The 19,256-nt window shown below is 51.7% G+C and overlaps 2 non-coding genes across 2 annotated transcripts; one reads left to right on the forward strand and one right to left on the reverse strand.

The window, feature by feature from the left end:
* Positions 1-1,991: 1,991 nt before the first annotated feature.
* Positions 1,992-2,063, forward strand: TRNAM-CAU (transfer RNA methionine (anticodon CAU)). The gene has a single exon. It is a non-coding gene; the product is annotated as a tRNA-Met (tRNA).
* A 9,058-nt stretch (positions 2,064-11,121) lies between these two features.
* Positions 11,122-11,203, reverse strand: TRNAS-AGA (transfer RNA serine (anticodon AGA)). Its single transcript has one exon. It is a non-coding gene; the product is annotated as a tRNA-Ser (tRNA).
* Positions 11,204-19,256: the final 8,053 nt, after the last annotated feature.

Below are 19,256 nucleotides of genomic sequence, written 5' to 3' on the forward strand. Positions count from 1 at the left end.
GGAAGCAGGCAAATGTCTGGACATGGAAGACTCAGACCAGTGAGGCTTGCAGCATCTTTGATTTATTACTGCCTGTAACCTACATGTGCACAGCATGTTGCAGCAAATTGGTATGTAAAAGGATAGAACAAGGCGTAGCTCAAGCAGAGGCCAGAACAACGATGCTGAATGTATTAGACGATAAGGAAGAATAAAAGGAAGAAGTGCTTGGACTAATGACTATAAATTATTATAAAATCTAGGGGCAAGAATGGGCAATGGGACAGCACAGCCCACATGGTGATTGATCCTGGGCTTCCAGGAATCTGCAGCCCTTCTACCACTGTGAAGATTTTTAAGAGAAAGATGGTATGAGACTGTAAGTCTCAAAAAGTCTCATAAGTCCTTGCAGGCCTCAATAGTTAAAAAAAAAAAAAAAACCAAAACATTGCAGCTAATGGGCTTGCCAGTTGTGGTAGAGTGGTGAAAGCAATGGACTAGAAATCCATTGGGGTTTCCCTGTGCAAGTTTGAATCCTGACAACTACAGGGCACAGTCCCCTTTTGGGCTCCTGCATTTGACCACACTGCAGCCACGGGACTCAGCCAGCAAAGCCCAGGGACACAGCAAAACCCTTATGGTCATGCCTCCCCCAGGAAATGCCTGGATGGATGGGAAATCCTGCTGCCATTTACAAGGTAAGGAAGTTGGGGAAAGAAGAAGGGCCAACACTGAATGTGAGCCATGAGAGGTCCTTCTGTGCACACCGGGCCCTCACTGCTAGTGATAATAGCCTGCCTGGGTGGTGCAGCATCTTAAGGAAAAAAGAAACCCCAAGGGGCCCATGTGGAGAGAGGCCAGAGAAAAAGAAGGCATGGTTTGTCCCCTCCGGCCATGCCACTGAGAGTGGGGGATGTAAATGGCAAGATACTAATTGCAATACAACTTGCTTAGAAGAACAAATACTGTGTGAGATTATGAACTTTTAAACTCAGAACTGACATAACCTGAAAACTCAACCTAAACTGGCTCTCATCTGCTGAGAACATGCAATACTGATGATAAAAAAGAGATTTGCCTTAGGAAGCTAGGAATATAAGCACAGCCTCGGTGCGTAATCAGATTCCCCTAAATGCATATGCATGCTCACATCTGCACATCCAGCCCTCTCTGTCCTGCCTTTGCTTTGTCTCCTCTGCCTGGATCTGCGTGTTCTGGCCTGTGGATGGGACAGAGAACCAGCAGACATGTTTGTACACATGCATCAGCACTGACACCTCATCCTCACCCTCACCCTCACCAACAGGATCTTCCAGCTCAACCTGCCCAGAGCATTTCTGGGACTCCTGACAGCATCTAAGGCTGGCCACCACCAAGTTCAGCTGGGCCAACCCTGTCCTGGGGATATGGGGAGCCACCTCCACCCCCAGCAGTGGTGGGTAGGTCAGGCACAGAGAGGAGGGGTTTCTCTGACCCCCTGGAAGGCTCTGTGGTGAGAGGGGCAGTCCTCTGCTGTCACAGAGCAACAAGGGCAGGGCTGGGCCAGGAAGGAGAACGAGCTGTGAGCTATGGGGTAGCACAGCACAACATGGGCAGGGCAAGGCTTTCAAAGTTAGACATAGTGCCACAGCCCCCAGGGAGGTGGATTTCTGGGCAGGGTTGCAGCCCTCGTGAGCTCACAGGAGAGCAGCTCCTCTCCACCCTGCAAAGCAACAAGGCTGCCCCCTCGCTCTGGAGTTTCATTCAGCTCCTGCAGAGCCATCTGGGGTGGTCAGAGAGAAAGGCCCCACACAGGGTTATGGGCAGGAGATGTGGGAAGAAGGGCAAGGCAAGGCTCATGAGCTACCCACCCCGGCCCACTGTCACTGAGGTTTCCAGGGAGACATTTTTCCAGCCTGGGTGTGGGCACAGGACAGAGGAAGGGAAAGAGGCGTGAGCATACGTGCTGGTGCTGGTAGTGCCAGGGATACTCAGGCAGGGCTGTGGGAGGTCCCAGCTGAGGTGCTGAGCAGAGCAGAGTGGCGCAGCGGAAGCGTGCTGGGCCCATAACCCAGAGGTCGATGGATCGAAACCATCCTCTGCTAATTGATTTTTTTCTTCCTGCTCCTGATAGCCGCTGCCTCTCCCTTGCATCTCACAGCATCTTCCACCTGCACTGCTGCGCTCCTGCTCTCTGGGCACCCATGGCTATCACCCTCCCATTCCCTCAGTCCCTACCTTCTGCCACTGCCACCTTCTCCTTTGCTTTCTTAGCAGACAGCACTCCCAAAGTGCCCCTCAGCTAGGCAGATGGGTGGGTGTGGAGCAGCAGGCAGAGCACAGCACAGAACAGCCCCCACAAGGCAGTGGGTGTCCTGGGGGCACAGGTGAAACTCCCTTCCCATCAGGCAGCTCAATCCCAACTTCCCAGCCACAGGTAGGAACCTCCAGGGCTCTGCAGGTGGGGAGGAGGACAAGGCTGGTACTAGTTTGGGAAACAGCAATGCAATCGACTCGAACAGCTGGGGGCTTTCTCCACCCTAGTCTGTTTGCCACCATGCCCACTCGTAGGTCCAGCCAGGAGCAGGGCTGAGCAGGTATTCCCAATGGGCAATGTATTGGCTATATGTGGCTAGGTGTTGGTAGTGGAGGGGCAAGGGGGTGCCACAGGGTGGCCTCTCTGAGAAAAGGTAAGGGACTGACCTCTGCTGAACACAGCTGGTTCCAGCTCCACAGTGCACCCACCAGAGGACACAGCTGAGCCATCATCAAAGTTTGTGGCCCCTCTGTGAAAACATATTCCAGAAATGGCAGAAAACACCAGACAGAGAGAGAAGGAAGGAACAAAAAGAGTGAGAAAGAGCAGAGGGAAGATGCATTGCTCCTGCACCGCTTGGGCAGGTAAAGGAATCTGGTGTGAAGGAGTAAATTTGATCCTGGGACAGGGGAGAGGAAAGGTGATGTTTTATATTTGTCTTTTTGTTTCTCACTACATGAATCTGGTTTAATTGGCAAAAGATTAATTTTCACAAAGTCAAGCCTGATTTGCCCACAGCAGTTTTTGATATGCCTTGTCCTTGCTTTTATCTTGACCAAGGAGATTTCTTATACTGTTTTCAGTGCTCACATCCCCCTGAGGGTGGAGAAAGGAGTGAGCAGCTGGGTGGGTGTTTGGCTGTTAGCTGTGCTTACACCACCACAGGTACATACACACAAACACACATACACTAGCAGAGTACATGCACAGCTGGCACACGTATGAACGCAGATGGGGAGCGGCACCATTACCAGCACCAACAGCACTCACACAAGCATGAACCACAGATGGCCCAACACTTTTCTTTCTCTCTGGCTGCTCAGGACTGGAGATCAGTATTGGATACACACACACACAACACCCCTCCCTCCCACACCAGCAGGTCCCTTGAACCTTGGGCCATACCATAGGTCTGTGCAGAGTACATGCCTGGAGCTTAGTCCTGGTATGTCCAGTGTCCTGCTCCAACACTGGGCAGCCCCTGATGCTGATCTCCCCTAGCTGGTGGCTAGTGCAGCTTGAGATTTCCTAGTCAACATCTCACACACAGAGAAAAATGCACACATCCCAGCAGCTTGAGGTCATGTGTGTACAGGGAAGGAGGAGGCAGCCAGTGTCTGAAGTGAAGGAACAGGCGGTAGCCCAGTCTCTGATGTTGAGGAGCAGGAGTCAGGCCAGTTTGTGAAGTGGAAGAGGAGAAGGCAGGCGAGACTGGGAAATGGAGGAGCAGGAGGAAGGCCAGGCTCTTGACTGGAGGACCAGGAGGCAGCAGTGCATCCAGCAGCGTTGGTGGTATAGTGGTGAGCATAGCTGCTTTCCAAGCAGTTGACCTGGCTTCGATTCCTGGTCAGCACAGACAAACTTTTCTTCAGCCTGGCTCCAGGGTGCCTAGTATCTCCTGCAGGCAGCCTCTCCTCACTGGTATAATCAGAGCAGCACAGAGGCCCCATAACCCTGAGTGAGAGAGGCACCAGCCCCTGCCCTCTCCTGTCCTTCTCCTCCCTCCAAGGATGCCTCTACTTTCTATAGCCAGGGTTTCTCTAGGTGGGGTCTCTATCTTCACCCCTGGTGGTCCCTTGTTTAGCTCTCAGGGACCGTAGATGATACCGTGCTGGTACAGTGTCAGCTGTAAGGGCCCTGACTGACTTTCAAATGAGAGCACTGTTTTCTGACAGCTGTGGGGGCTCCGGGCTGGGCTCCTCACTGTGGTGCTGGTACAGGAGCTAGAAGAGAGGCATTTTTGGTCTGGCACAGAGCTGGACCACCTGCTGCTGAGGGTTGCACCTGGCAAGAAAGTCATGATGCTGTGGTTCCCACCTCTGACCACACTCACAGTAAAACAGGGTTACTTTGTGTGACATTTCTTGTATTTCCACCTCTCTCCTTTACTTCTTTCCCTCTCAATGGGCACGTCTGACAAGAGGATGGCTCTCTCTTCTTTACTCTGCCTCTCCACTCTTCTGCCCCAGATGTTCAGACATGCATAAGGTGCCCCCTCAGCCTTCCCTTCCCCAGGCTAACCAACCCCAGCTCTCCAAGCCTCTTCTTGTATGACAGATGAGCCAAGTCCTTAACCTCCTCAGTGTACCTTTGGCAGAGCTGACAGCTCCTAACTGTGCAGCAGTGGGAATCAGCCACACAGTGACACTGGTGGATTCCCTGTAAGGGCACCTGGCATGCAGATGTCCAGGTCTCCTGACGAGGAAGGAAACTTTGCAGAAGGCTTTCCACTTGCTGTCAGGAACAGATTAGACCAAGAGAGAAAGCAGAGGCAACAGCATTCAATCAGGGGAAGATATACACTTGCCCCAAGTTCATGCACCTGGAGAAGCAATGACTGCTGAGAGGTTTTGGTGATGCAGCATTGAGGAGTGACATGCCTCATCTGCAAGATGGAACAGCGACAATGCATATAGCTTTACACGTGGCTGCATGCTCACCGACATGCAACCTGCATTGTTGCCCTGGGAGATGTGGGCTCGAGTCCCACTCCTGACAGGCCCCTCCCTCTTGGTGGCCTCCTTCATGGCTTCTCTCTCCTGGCCTCCTTCCCTCTCTTAAGTGGAGGCTCCTTGCTCCTCTGGGGGCTCTGCTCAGCCTGCTGACCAGGTCTTGCTGCATGTCCCGCCTCCTGTAGAAGGAGAATCCCTTTGCAGAGGGATCTTGACAGGTTGGATCAATGGGATGAGGCACACATTAATGATGTGTGAGATTCACAAGGCTCAGTGTCGGGTCCTGCACTTGGGGCACAACAACCCCATGCACCACTACAGGCTTGGGGAAGAGTGGCTGGAAAGCTGCCTGGTGGAAAAGGACCCTGGGGTGTTGATCGATGGCCAGCTGAATATGAGCCAGCAGTGTGCCCAGGTGACCAAGAAGGCCAAGAGCATCCTGGCTTGAATCAGAAATAATATGGCCAGCAGGGCAAGGGAAGTTATCATCCCCCTGTACTCAGCACTGGTGAGGCCACACCTCGAATACTGTGTTCAGTTTTGGGCCCCTCACTACAGGAAAGACATTGAGGTGCTGGAGAGAGTCCAAAGAAGGGCAACGAAGCTGGTGAAGGGTCTGGAGAACAAGTCTGATGAGGTGTGGCTGAGGGAAATGGGGTTGTTTAGCCTGGAGAAAAGGAGGCTCAGGGGAGACCTTATTGAGTATACAAGTATGTCATGGTTTAAAGCTGGGCTAGTTATTAAACCGATGGCAGACGCTCTCTATTACCCCCCCCCCCCAGCCCAGAAGGGGAAGGGAAAGGGAAAAGGGAGAGAGACGTTTTAAGAAACTATAATAATGAAAAAGAGTATAATAATAATATTGGACTAATCAAATATATACAAATATATACAAAACCAAGATCGAGCTCCCCCAAAGTCAGTCACATCACCACTGGCACTGCAGGGCAGGCTTCGGGAAGGCCCATCAACAGACGGGAACTGGATTCAGGGATGCTCGGATCGTGATCGGGGGCAGCAGGAAAACGGACAGAGTCCTCTTCGGACACTGGCCATAGCAGAAAGAGAGCGAGACCCTCGTGGTCCCCCAGCTTTACACTGAGAATGACGGGTATGGGATGGAATACCTTCGTTTGTCAATTTTGGGTCACCTGTCCTGTCTGCTCCTCCCTTCAGGGGCGACCCCCCTGCGGCTCTTCACTCGTAAGCAGTGAGGAATTTAGCAGTGACCTTGGTTTCTCTAAGAATAAGCACAGCAAGAGCCTTTCTGCATAACATCCCTACCGGTCCCTCAGTGATAACCACAAACTTTGAGCGTTATCAGTCCTAGAAGCAGACACTGTCTGCAAAACATGCAGTTAGTTTCAGAAAGTGCATTTACTTAGAAGAGACTTAGTTGAAAGTAAAAATCACTGAAAGGAAAATCGGCCTTGTTTAGACCAAACCAGGACAAAGTACCTGAAAGGAGCTTGTAGCGAGGAGGGTGTTAGTCTCTTCTCCCAGGTAACAAGCGACAGAACGAGGGGAAACGGCCTGAGGTTGCACCAGGGGAGGTTTAGATTGGATATTAGGAAAAATTTCTGCACGGAAAGGGTTATCAAGTAGTGGAACAGGCTGCCCAGGGAAGTGGTAGATTCACCACCTCTAGAGGTATTTAAAAGATGAGTAGATGTGGTGCTTAGGGATATTGTTTAGTGGTTGACTTAGTAGTGTTGGGTTGATGGTTGAACTTGATGATCTTAAAGGTCCTTTCCAACCAAGATCATTATGTGATTCTGTGATTCTGTGAGAAATGGGCATACCCATGCAGCCACCAGTAGCAGGTGTGTAGGCCTAGAACAGAAACATGGACAGAGAGGCCCTTTGGACGTTCTTCAAACATTCACCCACAAAATCCTCTCTCCCTCATTGCACTTTACCCTCCAACAACCCCTCTGGATTGAAGGCATTTCAGGGACTCACAGAGTGCATCGTCCTGCCTCAAGCAGGCTCACACCACCTGATCGGTGCTTTAGCCTTTTGCATCATAAAATAATACCTCAAGGACAGACATTTCACAGCCTCTCTGGACCCCTGTTCCTATGCTTAGGCACCCTCAGGGTGTTCATTTTTGTTTGTGTAACCAGTCACAAACTGCCTGTTCAATTTCTGACCATAGAATCACAGAATCAACCAGGTTGGAAGAAACCTCTGGGATCATCGAGTTCAACCATTGCCCTGACACCACCATGTCAACTAGACCATGGCACTAAGTGCCATGCCCAGTCTTTTTTTAAACACATCCAGAGATGGTGACTCCACCACCTCACTGGGCAGCCCCTTCCAATGGCTAATGACCCTTTCTGAGAAGAAATTCTTCCTAATGTCCAACCTGAACCTCCCTTGGTGAAGCTTGAGGCTATGTCCTCTTGTCTTATCACTAGCTGCCTGGGAGAAGAGGCCGACTCCCACTTCACTACAACCTCCCTTCAGGTAGTTGTAGACTGCAATAATGTCACCTCTGAGCCTCCTCTTCTCCAGGATAAACAACCCCAGCTCCCTCAGTCGTTCCTCGTAGGTCAGACCCTCCAGACCCTTCATCGGCTTGGTCGCCCTCCTCTGGACTCGCTCCAGCACCTCAACATCTTTCTTGAAGTGCGGGGCCCAGAACTGGACACAGGATTCAAGGTGCGGCTTCACCAGTGCCAAGTACAGAGGGACGAGCACTTCCCTAGACCGGCTGGCTACACTATTTCTAATAGAGGCCAGGATGCCATTGGCCTTCTTGGCCACCTGGGCACGCTGCTGGCTCATGTTTAGCCTGCTGTCGATCAGCACCCCCAGGTCTCTTTCCGACAGGCCGCTTTTTAACCACTCTTCTCCCAGCCTGTAGTGCTGCATGGGGTTGTTGTGGCCAAAGTGTCAGACCTGGCACTTGTTCTTGTTGAACCTCATGCCGTTGGTCTCACACCATCTATCTAACCTGTCCAAATCCCTTCTGAGGGCCTTCCTACCCTCCAGCAGATTGACACTCCCACACAGCTTGGTGTCATCTGCAAATTTCCTGAGGGTGCACTCAATCCCTATGTCTAGATCATCTATAAAGATATTGAACAGCACTGGCCCCAGAACTGAGCCCTGGGGAACACCGCTAGTGACCGGCCGCCAGTTGGACTTTGCCCCATTCACCACCACTCTCTGGGCTCGGCCATCCAACCACTTTTTAACCCATCAAAGAGTCCACCCATCCAAGCCCCAGGCAGCCACTTTGTCTAGGAGGATGCTGTGGGAGACAGTGTCGAATGCCTTACTGAAGTCTAGATAGACTACATCCACAGCCCTGCCCTCATCTACTAAGCGGGTCACTTTGTCATAGAAGGAGACCAGGTTGGTCAAGCAGGACCTGCCTTTCATGAATTCATGTTGACTGGCCCCGATGCCCCGATTGTCCTGCATGTGCCATGTAATGGCACTCAGGATGATCTGTTCCATCACCTTGCCTGGCACCGAGGTCAGGCTGACAGGCCTATAGTTCCCTGGATTGTCCTTCCGACCCTTCTTGTAGATGGGCGTTACATTTGCTAATTTCCAGTCAGCTGGAACTTCTCCAGTTAACCAGGACTGCCGGTAGATAATTCAGAGTGGTTTGGCAAGGTCATTTGCCAGTTCCTTCATTACTCTGGGGTGAATCCCATCTGGGCCCATAGCCTTGTGGGTGTCCAGTTGGCACAGCAGGTCACTAACCGTCTCCTCCTGGATTACGGGGGGTTCACACAGACCCCCCCGTCCCTAACTTCAGGCTGTGGGGGCCGAGTCTCCTGAGGACAACCGGTCTTGACATTAAAGACCGAGGCAAAGAAGGCATTGAGCACGTCTGCCTTTTCCTCATCCCCTGACACTACACTACCCTCCTCATTCAGCAAGTGGTGGAGGCTCTCCTTGACCCTCCTTTTGCTGTTGATGTATTTGTAGAAACTTTTTTTGTTGTCTTTGACTGTAGCAGCCAAATCAAGCTCTAATTGAGCTTTGGCCCTTCTAATCTTCTCCCTGCACGACTTGGCAACGTCCCTATAGACCTCCCAAGTTACCCAACCCTTCTTCCAGAGCAAATAGGCTCTCTTTTTTTCCTTAAGTTCTAGCCTAAGTTCCCTGTTTAACCAGGCCGGTCTTTTTCCCTGACGGCTTGTCTTCCTACACACCAGGACAGCCTGCTCCTGAATATTTAGCAATTCCCTTCTGAAGCATGTCCAGCCTTCCTGGACTCCTTTGCCCATCAGGACCGACTCCCAAGGGACTCGGTCCACCAACCTCTTAAACAGGCTAAAGTCTGCCCGCCGGAAATCTAAGGCAGAAGTTCTACTCTTGCCCCTCCTTACTTCCCCCACTATCGAAAACTCTAATATTTCATGGTCGCTATTCCCAAGCCGGCCACTGACCCTCACATCTCCCACTAGTCCTTCTCTGCTCACAAACAACAGGTCAAGCAGGGCCCCTCCTCTAGGGGGCTCATTTATCACTTGCATGAGGAAGTTGTCCTCCACACATTCTAGGAATCTCCTAGATTGCTTCCTCTCTGCCATGTTGTATTTCCAGCAGACATCCAGCAAGTTGAAGTCACCCACGAGTACAAGGGCCGGCGACCGGGCGGCTTCTGACAGCCGCTTGTAAAACGCCTCGTCCGCCTGCTCATCCTGGTTGGGTGTTCTATAACAGACTCCCACCATAATGTCCGCCCTGCCGACCTTCCCCCTGATCTTTACCCATAGACATTCAACGTTGTCATCCTCACCATCTTCCTCAATTTCGACACAGTCCAAGCACTCCCTAACATACAGCGCTACACCACCGCCTCTCCTGCTTCGACTGTCCCTCTTAAAGAGCTTATAGCCATCCATAGCAGCACTCCAGTCATGAGAGTCATCCCACCACGTTTCTGTGATGGCAACCACATCATAACCTTCCTGCTGTACACTGTCTTCTAGCTCTTGCTGTTTGTTGCCCATACTGCGTGCATTGGTGTAAATGCACTTCAGCTGTTCTAGCGGTCTTGCCCCTGACACAGGCCTGTTGCCCCTAGGTTATTTCTAGTTGCCCTGATCTTATCCCCCTCCCCCATCGAACCTAGTTTAAAGACCTTTTGATCAGCCCTGCCAGCTTCTGGGCCATAACCCTTTTCCCCTTCTGGCTCAGGTGTTCCCCATCCGGCATAAGCAGGCCCGGTGCCATGAAAGCCACCCCATGGTCAAAGAACCCAAAATCCCACCTACGTCACCGGTCTCTTAGACACATATTAATCTGTTGTATTTTCATAGTCCTTTCCCTATTTTCACCTAACACCGAAGGAATTGAAGAGAATATAACCTGACCATGAGACCTGACCATGAGACCATGGCTCTCATCCTCTGACCATCACAGTAGCCTCCTTGCAGGCACTGGCAGGTTCCTATTAGATCCCGGCTAAGCATTTTCTTCTCCCAACTAAGCAAGCCTTGGGTCCTCAGCCTCTTCTCACAAGGACAGAGCCCCCAGGCCCTGACTATCTTAGGGATCCCTTGCTGAACTCACTCCAGTTTATCATCAGTTTCTATCTTCTTTCCCGATTTTTGGAGATGGGGCAACTTTTCTTCTTGTTAGTTATTAGGGACCTGCCTCACCTTTGTTCCTCAAGCTGGAGAGCCCCTGAGCTTCATGCTTCCCTCTTTCAGGCCTGGTGGTACATTCTGTAGGTGCCAATCTAGGATGTGGCATTGACCATCAGGGTTTCAACCCAGAGTGTTCCCCTGAACTGGCAGTTCCTCACCTGCAAATGCAGCCAGCACCAGTGGGTAGAGGGGTAGATGGGAGCAAGAACATGGAGATGATCTCCTGTAGTTCCAGGTGTAGGGAAGACAGCTGGTGGGGCTGTGCTGCTTGGGATGTGAGGTGAGATCAGGCTCTTATGTTCTGTTCAAGAACCAACAACAGTGGATGTCTTTTCATGGACCATACTGAGCACTGATCCCATTTCTTCCCCCAACTTGCCTACCTTGTAAATGGGAGCAGGATTTCCCATTCATCCAGGAATTTCTGGCAGGGGGGCTAGGAGGAGTGCTGTAGGCCAGGGGATTTTGCTGTCTTTTTGGGAATCAGGTACAGTACGGAGTCGCACGGCTGCAGCATGGTCAACTGCAAGCAGCCCAAAAGGGGACTGTGCCCCGTAGTTGGCAGGATTCGAACCTGCGCGGGGAAACCCCAATGGATTTCTAGTCCATCGCCTTCACCACTCGGCCACAACTACCTGCTCCAGCCCTCTCTGCCCTGCTGATCACACGCCCTGTGCAATGACACCCGGATCCCTGGGAGTTTCAGGGCGATGCTCTACTCAAAGATCTGCAGTTGGGACCTTCACTGAGCATGACAGGCACCTGGTGCCAGCCTTCCAGAGGCCTTGAAGGGTGTACTTTGTCCTCAGCCAGGCAGCTAGGATATCCTGTCACAGGGAGGATGGTTTCACTCCCCAGCTGGCATCTCTGCTGCTTCCAGGGAAGAAGGGAAGGCAGCTGTGTGGACATGACCAGAGATGGTCGTTATTGTGGATATTAGACCTCGCTTTTCTTCTCAAATTTATCTGAGGGGGACTCCAAGCCTGCTGTGAGCAGTAGAGTGGGGACATTCCTGCAGGGAAGATGGTGACCTCCCAGAAGCACCTCCTGCATCTTAAGGAAGCAGGGTGATGTCAACCCTTGAACAAAGACCATGACTGCCGTGCAGGTTGTTGGTGTGTAGGGGGAATGCTTTGTAAGATTGAGAGAAAGGACTGAAAAATGCAAGGTGGAGCCTGGCTGAGGAAAAGTGTGGAGGGTCAAAGCGAGATGAAATGGGAGGTATGGATGACTTAGAGGGAGACAGCAGAGCGCTTGTTTTGGTGGAATAGGTACATCCAGATATTTTGCCAGCACTGGCAACCACTGTCCGATGCATGAGCATGGAGCAAGATATTAAATGATCCACAAAACCAACCATTTCCACCACTGGATGAAAGTAGCTCTGATTCTCTTTTGGGTCTGGAGCAGGAGTATTTGGAAAACGGCGTTGAGTAGTTGGTATGGATGTGGTACAGGTGACAGTGCCTGTTTGCATGCAGAACAATGGTGTGAGGTGAACATGAGGAGCGGCTTGGGGAAGTGTGTGTGAAGAGGGCTGGAAGGAGCCTGGTCTGTGAAGCAGAGGAGCAGGAGGCAGCAGTGCCCACAGGTTTGTTGGTGATGTAGCGGTGATTGCACACGCTCTGTTCCCTACAGAAATGCCCAAGCTAACCCGATCTCACAGTCACACTGCCTACGTCCAGCTACGAAAATCAGCGCTTCCCTCCTTTCCACTCCACACCCAGCCCTTGGAGCACATTCCCACAACACCAATGAAAGAGAGAAGAGCCATTACTGGTTTTCATATGAAGTTTGTGAACAACAGTTGAGAGAACTGAGATGTTAACACAAATGTCTGTATTAACATTCACAACTGGGACACTGGTCTTTGACTGGTCTTTGTGAGTTCACAGTGAAACGGGGTTACCGTGCGTGGCACTTCTCGTATTTTCATCTCTATCAACCACTTCCTGCCTTCCCACTGGGCACCGCTGACAAGAGGATGGCTCGCTCTCCTTTAATCCACCTCTCCACTCTCCAGCACCCTCAGCCTTCCCTTCCCCAGGCTAAAACACCCCAGCTCTCCCAGCACTTGGCATGCAGACATTGAGGTCTCCTGCAGAGGAAAAGAACTTTGCAGAAGGCTTTCCACTTGCTGCTGGGAACCAAAAGAGAAAGCAGAGGCAACAGCGTTCAGTCAGGGGAAGACGTGCACCTGCCCCAAAGTTCAAACACCTGGAGCAGCAATGACTGCTGAGAGGTTTTGGAGGGGCAGCAGTGAGGACAGTAATGCATTGTCTGGGAGATCAAACAGCAACACTGGATCCAGCTTTGTGCTTGGCTGCATGCTTGCACGTAGGGCGCCTTGCTTTTCTGCTGAGCATCTTAGGTGCTCTTTGCCTCCAAAACACCTGTGAGCAGCAAGGTGCATCACCAAAAGGAAAGGAAATATAAAACCTGACTTCCAAATGCCAAGACTTGGCTGAGATTCAGGCTCAGAAAGGCAACTTACCCCTGCCTGTTTCTGAAGGAGCCCTCCACCACTCAGCTGAGCACACGTGCCCATTTTTTCCTGCCACCTCCGGAAGTGTTGTCATCTGAGCCCAGTTCATAAGCCTGCTTCTGTTCTCTGCCACAGGGTACTCAGGGCAGGCAGTGAAATGTCACTGCTTCCTGAGCATACATGCATGACACGCTGGGTACATGGGCAGAAGAAATGAGATCAGCTCTTGAGTGCTTTAGGTGGCGGGACTCAAGGCTGACTATGAGCGATATCACAGGGGCGTGATCACAAGGCTACAGAATCACACTCCGTTTCTCCAAAGATTTTCAGTTTTTCTCTTGCCGAATTGCTTCTTGGTGCTCTGGTGTCAGTTCAGGGAGCTCTATCCACAAGTGGTGCTAAGAGCAGGACAAAGGCTACTGCTTTTCCCTGCGGAGCGGGTAGCTAACTGAGTGAGAAGAAGAAACCATCACGAGTCTCCAGCGATGCTGCACAAAGTCTTTAATGAGAAGGAACAAATGCAGGGGCACAGAACAGAGACCAAGAAACACATCTGCAGGGTTCAGGGAGGCACAGAGAATGGCCCATTTCCCAAGGGCAAGCTCCACACAAAGCGCTTGCCTTTTCCCATTCTGCTCTCCCTGGTGGCAATCCCACCCCACCCAGAGCAGTCCCTAACTCCAGCACCCTCCCCCCATCAGCAGGAGGTTCAGCAAAGCAGAAGAGAACGAGCCCTTTCTCAAGGAGCTCAGAGCAAAGCAGAGCCAGAGGAAGCACAGCGAGGCCTGCCGTGCAGTGAGGAGCAGCGGGCACAGGTCCCTCCTGCCAGGTAGGAAGAGGGCACCCAGCTCATCTGCAAGCCTTGGCCACACTCCTGCTGCAGAGTAACTGTCTTCCTTCCAGCTCCGAAGGGGAGGATCCACTGGCTTCAGCAGTTCAGATTGCAGCAGGGGGGAGGCAGACACAGCCCTGACCCGCCCAGACCAAAGGAGCCCCCAGAAGAGATGGGAACCCCCCCGGTGCTGAGGGAGCTGCCAACAGCAGCTGACAGAGAGGATCCCACAGCTGTGCTCTGAGGGAAAGAGGTGAGGATGGGGCCCGGCAGGGTCACCACCACCGGGGAGGCCTCGATGAACACCGTTGAGTCAGCGCAGCGGGCGTTGCAGGGCTCACTGCAGCTGCTTGCAAGTGGGGTTGGGCCACAGGGGCCACAGGGGCGTGGGGGACATGGTCTGAAGCAAGACATCTCTCGGTGAGGGAGGCAAAGCTGAAACAAAGAGCAGAGATGAAACACAGACCCCGAGATAAGTCTGTCTTGCTTTTCCTCAGCTCTCTCTGCAGATACACTTTGCTGCCCTCCATCTCCATTTCTAGCTCCATGTCCAGAAAGGGCCTGCAGCTGATCTTGCTCACATGCCCAACAGGCGTGACATGACACCTTCAGGCTAGACTGAATGACTAGGAGCAAAGATGTGCCTAACTAGCTGCTGAGTCCACCAGGAGATCCTCCTGCATTTCCCAGTGCAATAGCACGGATGAAGACTGGTGGAATTATCCCAGCACTAACAGGCTGGGTTGAACAAGGTGTCTCAGAAATCACCTCTTAAGAACACACACTGTGCCTACAGCTCCCACAATCCTCATCGTGCCCTCTGAGTTGCATGGTCTGGGAAGGCAGACCCACTTTTGGGATAGGACCCAGCACAGTGGGTTTAAAGCACCTATGGAAAGACTGATCATACCCCATGTCCAGAACAAACACTGCTGCATTGAAGAAGGCGCTGGATACCCTTGGCCATTTTGTTAGAGACCATCTGCCTAAGGCAGAAATGCTGGTGGGCAGACCTCCCTGCAGCTCAGCCTCATTGATCCCCCTCTGCTTGAAAGAAACCATCCCAAATCTTCCCAGCCCCCTCCATGAAATGGGAAAGAGGTGACAGCCCTTGAATAGTTCCATTGCAGGGCCAAACTGAGGTGCCCAAGTATCAACCTGAGTAGCCACCAGGACAGCAGTTCAGGCAAACACAGAGAAGGATGGAGCAGACTCAGGCTTACCTCGTTCCTCGAGGAAAGGGAGGCAAGAGAGGAAGATGCAGAGCCTGGAGCAGCGCAGGCTTTTATGCTGTGTCGCAGAGCCCTGCAGGGCCACAAACATTCCTTGCTCATGAAGCATCTAAATACCTAGTAGTTGCCATTTTTCGAGGCCTCACTGGTAATTAAGCCCGTGCCGCTTTCATCTGAAATGTTTCGCTCCCACTTCATACCATCGAGAAACACGGAATGAAACATAGAATCATTTTGGGCTGGAAGGGACCTTAAAGATCACAATTTCCAACCCCTTTGCTATGGGCGGGGATACATTCCACTAGACCAAGTTGCGGAAAGGCCCGTCCGACCTGGCCTTGAACATGTCCAGGGAGGGAGCATCCACAAGTTCTCTGGATGTCCAGTTCCAGCGTCTCACGACCCTCTTAGGGAAGAATTTCTTCCTTCGATCTAAACTAAGTCTACCCTCTTTTGGTTTGAAACCATTAAGCCTCATCTTATCACTACACTCCCTGATAACGAGTCCCTCCTCATTTTTCTCAGGATCCTTCTCTTCTCTACGCTGAACAACCCCAACTTCTCCACCTGCCCTCATAGGAGAGGTGCTCCAGCCCCCTGATCATGTTTCTGGCTCACCTCTGGCATCCGCTCAAGCATGTCCGTGTCTGTCTTATGCTGGGTGCCCTGGAGCTGAACACAGTACTCCAGGTGGGGTGTCACGAGAGTGGAGTAGAGGGGCAGAATCACCTCCCCTGACCTGCTAGCCACACTTCTTTTGACGCAACCCAGAATACGATTGGCTTCCTGGGCTACAAGTGTGCTTTGCCAGCTCATATTCAGTGTTTCATCTACCAATACCCACACGTCGTTCTCTGCAGGGCTGCTCTCAATCCACTCATGGCCTAGCCTGTGACCATTTTTGAGATTGCCCTGACTGAGGTGCAGCAACTTGCCCTTGCCCTGTTGAACTTCATGAGGTTCGCATGGGCCCATCTCTCTAGCCTGTTAGGGTCCCTCTGGATGGCATCCCTTCCCTCTACAGTATCAACCACACCACTCAGCTTGGTGTCATCTGCAAACTTGCTGAGCATGCGCTCAATCCCACTACCCATGTCCCGACAAAGATGTTAAATTATACTGGTCCCAATACAGACCCCTGAGGGACACCACTCATCACTGGTCTCCACCCAGACATCGAGCCATTGACCGCAACTCTTTGAGTGCGACCATCTAGCCAATTCCTTATCCACTGAGTGGTCCCACCCATCAAATCCATGCCTCTTCATTTGAGAGACCAGGATGTTGTGCGGGACAGGATCAAGTACTTTGCACAAGTAGATTATGTCAGTCTGTCAGTCTCTCTTCCCTTATCCACCAATGTTGTAATCCCGTTGTAGAAGGCCACTAAATTTATCAGGCACGATTTGCCCTCTCTGAAGCCATGTTGGCTGTGGTCAATCACCTCTCTGTTTTCTATGTGTCTTAGCATAGTTTCCAGGAGGATCTGCTCCATGATCTTGCTGGGCGCAGAGGTGAGACTGACCATCCTGCAGTTGCCCAAGACTTCCTTTTATCCCTTTTCAGAAATGGGGGTATATTTCCCCTTTTCCAATCACTGGGGATTTCACCAGTTGCCACGACTTTTCAAATCTGAGGGCAGTTTCCCAAGGGGTCCCACGCACTAGCCCCCTAAACAGCCTTTCTGAGCTCTAGGGTCCTGCCTGTAATTTTTAACCATCCCGTACCCCTCAACATTGAGCAGTCCACCAGGGCATGATGGCTGCAGCCTAGGCTTCCTCCAATCTTATGTCTCCGATAAGTTCTTCTGCAGTAGTAAACAACAGGTCCAGCAATGCCTCTCCTCTGGTCGGGCTCTCCCTCCCCAGTACTACGAAGTTGTCCTCAAGCATTCCAGCAGTTTCCTGGACTGCTTGTAGGTGTCTGTGCTACTTTGCCAGCAGGTGCGTGAGTGGTTGAAGTCCCCTATCAGGATCAGGGCCTGGCGTGTGTGATGCTTCCTAACATTGAAACGATTCATCCGTATCCCAGATTCATAAGGCCAGTTAGCTCGCAGGTCTCAGGCTAGTGTGGAGGAAGATTTTAAGTGGGTTTGTATCATATGGATTGCCTTTGTCAGGTTCCCTGCTTCATGGTGAGCATGGCCACGAGTCATGGTGAAATTCAGCGATGAGGGACATCTCGAGTTAGCTCTGAAGCGCTTTCAGTGCAGGCACGCAAGGTAACCCTAAGAGATATTTCTCCAGTTGGTCATCATAGACACACAGGAGACTGTGGGTAAGTTCAGGCAGAAGGTCAAGACTGCACAATCCCATACAGGAGAAGAGACTCATATCATCATAGGGATGTGGCAAAGCTCTGGGGCAAAGCTCAAAGGCAAAGAAGGATTGTTGTGGGCTGGAGGGAGGCCCATTGCAAGCAGGAGTGAGGACCACAAGGACCTTTCTTATGCTTATCAGGCTCTGCCACAGCCTGTTTTTTCTGCCCCCGAACCCAGGGAACAAAGGCAGATTCATAACGAGAAAGAGCAGATCAGAGGGTCAGGCAGGTGTCTCTCAAGTGACTTGTCCATGGGATCTCCTGGGCCATATCCCTTGCTGATTTGACCAGGCCATCACGCTTCTTCCAGCCAGGGCTCTGGGCTCAGCTTGGGAAGTGGAGAACGTGTTGGAAACAATGAAATCAAGGCGTAGGAGGGTGATCAAAGAGATGCCTGCGTCCTTCCCTGAAAGAAACACGCACACAAATTGACCTGTTTTGCTCAGCAAGGGTAACCCAGAGGCCAAAGGCCTGGATGGCCTGCTTTTGAGGAGAGGCACAGGGCAGGGAGCCAAAAGCCCATGGCCCTTTTTCCTGGGTCAGGGATGGAGTGGCCCATTCCATGCATTTCAGACTACAAAGGGACATCACATCAACCTCCCACAGCATCTGGGAGTCATCGTGATGTGGAAGAGCTGGGAAAACCCTGAGCTCCAGGCAAATAGGAGTCACCATGCTGTGCACTTCAGTGGACACTGTGCTCTGGTCTCAGGTGTGCCAGGGATACCAGAGCTCATAGCCTCATTGCTCTCAACGTGCTGCTTTCTTCTCTTCTGCAGAAGAGAAGGCTCCAGGGAAACCTTATAGCAGCCTTCCAGTACCTGAAGGGGGACTACAAGAAAGCTGGAGAGGGACATTTTACAAGGGCATGTAGTGACAGTACGACAGGTAGTGGTTTTAAACTGAAAGAGGGTAGAATTACATTAGATATCAGAAAGAAATTCTTTCCTGTGAGGGTGGTGAAGCACTGGCCCAGGTTGCCCAGAGAAGCTGTGACTGCCCCCTCCCTGGCAGTGTTCAAGGCCAGGTCGCATGGGGCTTTGAGCAACCTGGTCTAGTGGAAGGTGTCCCTGCCCATGGCAGGGGGGTTGGAATTAGATGCTCTTTAATGTCTGTTCCAACCCAAACCATTCTCTGATTCTACGATTTTCATCTATGGTTTAGCACCATTCCTGAAACAACTGCTGCTTCTATGGTATTTCCCTGGTTGCATCTTGTTAGTGTTGATCTTGCCCTTGTAGTGCACCTATCCAGAGGGTCTCACACCATCCTTAGACAACCTCCTGTACTGTTGGGAGACTGCAGTTTTTCACTTGCCTGGAACTTTCCTCTCACTGGCCCATCTGCTTCTCAGATACCAGTGACCTTGCAATCAGCATCCAAGCCATGTGCCTCCTTGTGTCCTACCACGTATTCAGGCACAAGTGACCACACTTTCCAAACAAAAGAATTCTGTGATTCCATGATCCCATCCCAATTTCAAAACCCACCAAGTTCTAGTTTTGATCTGCATGAGCCCACTTGTGGGCCTGGGAGGCTCATCTGTGAGAGCCCCTGGCTGCTAGGGTGGGGACCAGGCCTTAAGCCGAGGGCACTGTGTTTGTGGAGCCTGGTGGAGAGGAGGCAAGGTGGGGAGGAGGGGATGCTGCCTCCCCTCTAAAGGACGTGATGGGAAGGATGGAGCCAGACTCTCCTGAGAGGTGCACTGCAAATGGGCAAGAGGCAACAATCACAGGGTGCAACAAGGGAAATACCAGCTGTCCTTGTGGGAAAAGAAGTATCAGTGGGCTTGGTGTAGTCCTGGAAGAGCTGCTCAAGAG

This window comes from Nyctibius grandis, chromosome 11 (genome assembly GCF_013368605.1).
Source record: "Nyctibius grandis isolate bNycGra1 chromosome 11, bNycGra1.pri, whole genome shotgun sequence".
NCBI classification, from domain to species: Eukaryota; Metazoa; Chordata; class Aves; order Nyctibiiformes; family Nyctibiidae; genus Nyctibius; species Nyctibius grandis.